At 35.8% G+C, this 7544-nt stretch overlaps 1 pseudogene across 1 annotated transcript; it reads left to right on the top strand.

The window, feature by feature from the left end:
- Positions 1–3656: 3656 nt before the first annotated feature.
- On the top strand, positions 3657–6900 carry LOC149252533 (3-oxo-Delta(4,5)-steroid 5-beta-reductase pseudogene; annotated as a pseudogene). The gene is made up of 3 exons (XR_016266070.1): positions 3657–3831; positions 4063–4140; positions 5176–6900. The product of XR_016266070.1 is annotated as a 3-oxo-Delta(4,5)-steroid 5-beta-reductase pseudogene (transcript).
- The last annotated feature ends 644 nt before the right edge of the window (positions 6901–7544 follow it).

The following is a 7544-nucleotide window of genomic DNA, read 5'->3' on the forward strand; positions in this document are numbered from 1 at the left end:
AATACCATGCAGAAAATCTGCTTGTAGGTTAACCCGATAATGCAATATAAATCAAAGCAGAATAATATAACCTACTTCTACTATCAATTTATAGAAGCTTAAAGATCAATCTGAACAATATAACCAGAAGAAGAAGAAGAATTAATGCACAATACACATGAAAATACTTTGGGGAAAGCCTCAACTAAAAACACCACTATCTTTATTATCATGTGAAAATACATAGGAATTATACAAAGCCTTAGCTCTCACAGCTAGCCAGTTCTCAGTACAATCCTCATATATGCTCACAGGAAATCTTGGCTTCTCTCAAGCCTTCCTCTCTACCCTCCAAGCTCCTATTTCCTTACACTATTCCTTGTGGATGATCTTCACCTCACCAAGCGGAAAACCTCTCTCACACAATGTTAGAACTCTGGAAACCTCAAGGAATGATTCCTTGACTACATGCATGAGTTTTCTTTATAAGAAAACACATGCAACTAATAGTACACTATCCTTGACTTTAATCTCAACTGGGTCTTTCTCAGAATAGACATGCATGAGTTTCTAGTGAGGGAATCTTCAGTTAACTAGAGTAGCACTAGTTGGATGCATGCATGCATTAATTGATTGTTAACTCTCTATTAGTTCCTCAAACATTTTGGAACTAATTTAACTGGACTTAACTCAGTAAACCGAGTTAACTAATTAAAACTCAAATATAACTCAGTCTTGTCTCCTTAATTACGGGATAACTGTTGCATGACTTCAGAAAGACTTCTACCTTGAATTTCTCCAACTAAATAATTTGAAACAAATTAATTAATTAATTCCAAGTAGCTATTAAGACTAAATTCTATTTTAATTCACAATTTAATACAAGGACAAATTAGATTGGAATATTCTTCTTGCCACATTTCAACAAGACATTAGGGGGCTAGGTACCTTACACATTGATTGAGACCATAATTAATATATAAAACTTAAAAAAGGTAACAATTTTTATTAAATTCCTTTAGAATCAAATTTCTACACTAAGAAAAAGCTAAGAGAAATATTCCATGATTATGATAGTTTTCATGCCTTAGAGGTTAAGAAGGTAATTATTGTATTCTAACATATAATTTTGAATTTCAATTTCAATTTGGGTGTTTGAAACACACTTTAGGAGAAATTGTCTTTCATCTTCAACCCTCTTAAAGTCATGGAGATGATATACTCTTGCATCCCCTCACCTTTTTGTAATTTTCCAATACCCATTTTCACTATGTAACTCTATGACAATCACTTAATTTTTTATCAATGTTGATTTTCGTATGCTTTTTTTTTTCTTTCTTTTTGTAGGGTAAATGGTTCCTTTCATTAATTAGAAAATGTTACATATATCTTAGATATCTGAAACATGACTAAAATCTAAGAGATTCTACATACCTACAAGCTACTAACCAATAATAGACAATCATAAATTGATTATGAAAATCTTCACTATAGATAAAATCCTTGAGGATTCAAGATGTCAAGGGGGAAATTCCTATAACATTGTTATGATTTTCCTTGGGTTGACTAATTATTCATTTTCTTCTTGGATTAATTCCTTATTACTCTTGCAACCTTATTTTTTAGCTTCTTTGTTTTTCTTAGAGACCACTTTGAATTATTTTTTTTTGTAAACCCCAAGACTAGACTGTGAAGAACTTGAGTGCAATTGGTATTTTTCCTTGCTTCAAGGATAAGCATTGTACAAAATCATAGTCTCATTAGCTGGTATGGCCTTCGGATCTTTTCCATGTCGTTTTTCTGCAAGGGTAGTTAGTCGTGGATTATCTAGATCCATATCTTCTAGTAGGGATTTTGCTTCAACTTCTTTCAATAAGAATCTAAGCATTTCCTATGGTTATATATTTTGCTAGTGCTCTTCAAGGGACTTTTGCACAGGCTACATAGGATTCCATAGGGGTTTATAGGATTTTCATTCTACTAATTACATGCTTGATTGAGGGTTGTATTACTCTAGAGACTCCTTCAGAGAGGAGAAAGACTCAAACTTATTTTGATATCTAGAGATCTATTTAGGATTTGAGGTACCCTAAGGACTCAAATTTCTTCTTCTTTTGGGAAATTTCTCATATCATCTTGCTCTTTCTAAAAAGGATTTGCTTGTTTGTTGATTCCTTGATATTTATCGAATAGTCCCTAATGAGATGCCCATATTCATGACAACATCTACATCTAAAGGGGACATGTTTATAATCTAGAGATTGCTTCCAAACACTATTTTGACAATAAATAATGATGGAGGCTATAAGAGGCTGGGAGATATTTATATAAAGATCTAACCATATGATGTGTACCTCCCTCTCTTAGTAGCTTTTTATACTTTGACAAACGTTTCGATGGAATTTCCAATGCCTTCAACAATTTTCTCTTCCCAGTATTCCTTGGTAAGAGAAAAGAGTCATACCAACACTGGGGAAGCAAGGGAGTCTTTGTTCATTGGATTATACAAGTCTTTCCAAAATTGAATGAAGATCCCTGCATTGTTAAAAAAATATAATAATCATTCAAAAATCATCCATGTGTCTTCCAAGCTGAAGAAAATGATTGTGAAAAAACCTTTTTCCACTAGCTCCAATTAAATTTGACGCTAAAGGTTCCATTTATTTCAGATCCACACAATTAGAGACTTTTCGAAGGACCAAAATCCAATGAATTCGCATATCAGAGCATGATCTCGCATGTAATTGATATATTCTATGATATTACTAGATTTAATTTCAAATTTTGGACCTTGCACTGCTTTTTGTAGCTAACTCCTTAGATTTCTAGCTTTGACAAGATGCACCCAACATAGGATTCATTGTGAAACTAGAAACCCCACTTTGCCCAACTACTCTATGAAAAGGATATCAAAAATTAAAAAAAAAAAAAAAAAAATACGATAAATTCATAATCACCATAAACCTCAAAATAATTTGGCTAAATGAGACCCCTCTCATGAAGTTGAGCATGGACAAACTATATAAAAACCTTAAATTACATAGTAGAGTAAAAAAAATCGATTTTCTTCTTATGTTAACCAAAAGTGGAAAATGCTTTAATTATTTTACTTCTAAAACTCAAATTTATTATAAAAATATATTTAATATTTCTATAAATTAATTTTTTTTTATTTCCATAACTTAAATATCTTAATGATTTTAATAATATTTATACCTAATCTTTTTATCTTTAAAATTGTCTTTATAATTTTACGAGGAGGGAAGATATTAAAAGTGAGGCATAAAAGAGAACTACCTTTTACTAACAACAGTTAATAACATTGTAATTACGCCGTAAGGCGTTTCCCTTTGAAATGAATTGCCCTAGCCGCTGCCGTGTCTTATTATTGATCGTGGATTTGTGGTGTTAGACGATTGAATGAAGTGTGATCGTTGATCCAACACTGAATGGTTAATGAGGAAGCGGGACGGACACACCGCCAGTGAGCCATTCGTTTCGCAGCTGACATGTGCTTGTTATAACCATGGTGCAGCAACTAGAGACCCGAAAAAGATACCTGCAATGTATACTTAACGCAGATCTGGCTACCTTTCCCTGTGCAAACCTACCAGTCCATGATCTACACCAAAATGCCCAAGGATCTACCATCCCTGCTACTTCACCCATATAAATCTCACGATAGCTCGATGTTTATGTATGTGCTATCGCGCCCTTTGCTCAAGTGAATGAATTTGTTGCAGGATTCCAATCCGAGTCTCTGCTCAGCTGTGTTCATTTCTTCACTGCAACGCTAATTCCATTTGGAACTCGCAGCTCATCCTCAGTCAGGTCATTTGGCTCCTTTCTTGGGTAAGAAATGTGAAGAAATCCGTGGAAATTCCAATCATTGCCTCATTCTTGAAATTGCTTACCTACAATCCATTAGTACGGCATTACAGCACTGCGCTGATAGCCGATAAGTTGGTAGTATGTGATTAGTGGGGAAGATTAAATGAAGTCATGGATTATGGAATTTTTTGTGCTAATTTTGCATGTATACATTTCTGAAATTGAAATTGATAGTGATGTTTCTTGTCACAGTTTGGTGTGTGGATTAGTGTGCATTTTATCACAATGAGCTGATATTCTTGGTGGACAGGTTCCCTTGGCACTCGCGGGGTAAGTGTTTTAGTTTATAATTGCACATTTATTTTATGTCGATTTAATGGTCCTTTAAAGTCTGATAAATTTGGGGTTACTGGTTCTTTGGGGTTTTAGTATTCTTTCTTCACTATAATACAGTTATTTTTAGGGAAATTAATGAAAAGCAGCATTGCAGTAATCTTTCTTCTCGTTTTGCCTCTGTGGATTGCTCTTCGTACTTTTATTATTAAATTATTACATGGATTGCAGATATGTTTTCGCTTCTCAGACAAAGTTCTACAAGCAAATGCCATTTTCTTTCTTACGATTCTTAGTTTAGGTTTATTACACCGTTACAGCTAAAGACTGCTCTCTTTTTTCTCCTGTAATTATTTAGGATTTTAGGGTTAGGTTACTGCACTGAGAGAGCCATTTCTGTACATGGTGGGGCTGGGTTTAGGGTCCATTGAATATCGACATTAGCACAGACTCCTGTAAGGCAAGCTTAATATCCATGCCAGGTTGCATATGTTGAGTTCACACAAATTGAGGTGGTCTATAAGGTCAGGGTGAAGGATTCATCAACACTCGCTGTGTTTATGGGTGAGTGGATTTGAAAGTAGATTGCATTGAATACTGACATTAACACATCCATCTAAACCTGAGCACGAATTGAGCTGCTCTACTGGGTGAGGATAAATGATTTATCGAACATTTATTGAGGTGCTGGTCTGGGCTAAGTTAATGAATTGATCAAACACTTTCTTTTAATATATAGGTGCATTCAAGGTACAGTGCACTGAATATGAACATTAACACAGATCCATTTAAACCTGGTCTGATATGTATAGCTGGGTTGTGAAGCTAGGCAGCATATCTCGACAACATAGAAATGGTCATGTATTAAATCTGAATATGCATACTTGGCTTCGTAATCTCGATGTGTTTCTCAAAGCCGTGTTTGGATGCGTTAAATGATAAGCATTTTGCTGCATTTGGAATTGTTGCTCTTGCTTCATTATATTGCATTGTGGATTGCTATTTTGGTAACTCGTAACTCTTTCAATGCAGAGAAAATTCCAAACCAATGGTGAAAGCTCCAGAGATAAATCTGGGAGGCAGCAGGGAGTGGCGTTGGTCATAGGGGTAACAGGAATTGTAGGAAATTGCTTGGCAGAAATATTGCCATTATCTGACACTCCTGGTGGACCTTGGAAAGTTTATGGAGTTGCTAGGAGGCCTAAGCCAGATTGGTCTCCAGATAGTCCAGTGGAATACGTTCAATGTGATGTTTTAGATAGAGAGAAAACTTTAGAAAAGATCTCATCATTGAAGGATGTCACTCATCTCTTTTGGGTTGTTTGGGTTAGCAGAGAGACAGAGGAGCAGAACTGTGAGGACAATGGAAGAATGTTGAGTAATGTGTTAGATGCCCTCCTGCCGAATGCAGAGAATTTACAGCACATATGTCTTCAGACTGGAGGGAAACACTACATTGGTCCATTTGATGCAGTGGCCATGAATCGTAAATATCAGCCTCACGAGGCACCCTTTCACGAAGAGCTACCTAGGCTACCTGTGCCCAATTTCTACTACACTCTCGAGGATATTGTATTTGAGGCTGCAAAGAAGAAAGAAGGATTAACTTGGTCCATTCACCGTCCGACACACATATTTGGCTTCTCTCCTTGGAGCTTGATGAATGTTTTAGGCACACTCTGTGTTTACGCTGCCATTTGCAAACATGAGGGGTTGCCTTTCAAGTACCCAGGGAACATAATTTCGTGGGAACAGTTTATGGATGCATCTGATGCAGAATTAATTACAGAACAAGAAATTTGGGCTGCCACAGATCCTTATGCCAAGAACCAGGCCTTTAATTGTGCTAATGGAGACGTGTATAAATGGAAACACCTCTGGGGAATACTCGCAGAGAAATTTGATCTGGAACCCTTACCATATGAGGGTGAAGGCTTCAGTTTGGCTGAGGCGATGAAAGACAAAAATCTGGTTTGGGATGCCATTGTCAATGAAAATAAGCTCCGCCCAACAAAGATCAAAGAAGTTGGAAACTGGTGGTTTGCAGATTTAATACTAAATCCACCTTGGGGAGCTGTACTTAGCATGAATAAGAGTAAAGAGTATGGTTTCTTTGGGTTTCGAAACACAGAAACTTCCATGGGGCAATGGATTGACAAAATCAGGTCATCTAATATTGTTCCCTAGGTTTGATCGATCCCATTGTCTTGAATTAAAACCAAGCGGAGGGCTTACTTCACCGTTCATTCAGAACTTGCTTTTGTGATTCAACTTTCAAATTGTGCAGTGGAGGATTCAGGATAGTTATGCTATATTTTGAAAGTTCTAGTTGGAGGTGTTGATAATAACAGAGCATATTTCCAGAGGAACGTAGTTTTGTCAGGTCGAAGTATAGTTTGTGAGACTGGTTTGAAAATTGCTTGATATTTGGCGTGTTGTAACTTTGAAATGGAATTCCAGAAAGAGCTGAATCTCCAGTCTATTATTTCATCCAATTTTTCAAGCCATTTAGTTCTGTTACTAAAATCGAGCATTGGCAATGGCCATCTTACAGGATCGTTGATGTGTATCGTCTTAATCTTTATCAAATTGTGTTGCAAATTCAAGTTGATTCTATTATTTCATCCAATTTTTCAAGCCATTTAGTTCTGGTACTAATATCGAGCATTGAAAATCGCCATCTTACAGGATCGTTGATGTGTATCGTCGTAATCTTTATCAAATTGTGTAGGCTGTCAACATTGAGCGTCTAGAGCAATTAGTGCAAATTCAAGTTGAGGTATCATGGTTATCTACCAAATACTCTTTGTTCTTTGTGTACGGTGGAGGATATGGAGTATTTCTTGAAACCACTAATATTCACTCTAAATATGTTACTTTGATTTCATATTTCCAGATTCCTGTTTTGATATATTTCCTGATTACTTTATTATCAATGAACGAACATATGCAGTCACTAGAATATAGGCTTATACAATATAATTAAACTATTTCATCACCATAAATTATAAATTTAAAATGCACACTTAAACTTGCAAATAGATTTGGACAAACTGGAAAGTAATATAATCCATATCAAAAGAACATTAATTCAGCATAATCACAAGTTATGAACACTTCATTTTTAGGAAGTATCCCTGTTGCACCAGCTCTCATTGCAATAGAGGCCAACCCCTAAGCTAAAACTATGAATCCACAAGGGTGATTTACCTATGGTTAACTTTAACTCTCTTCACATAGTTCAATTTCTCTGCTCACAAACAATTTTTCATCTACAACAGCCCCAATCCATAGTACTTTTTCATGTTAGCTTGTAATCCAAGGAATGGGGTCAGTTTTACTAATCAACAATCCATTAGGCTAATCCACTTTCATTCCGGGCTCCAACATAGCATGGCCAA

The sequence above is a fragment of the Pinus tabuliformis genome, chromosome 7 (genome assembly GCF_031772625.1).
Source record: "Pinus tabuliformis cultivar Carrire ecotype Pingquan chromosome 7, CPIR1, whole genome shotgun sequence".
In the NCBI taxonomy this organism is placed as follows: Eukaryota; Viridiplantae; Streptophyta; class Pinopsida; order Pinales; family Pinaceae; genus Pinus; species Pinus tabuliformis.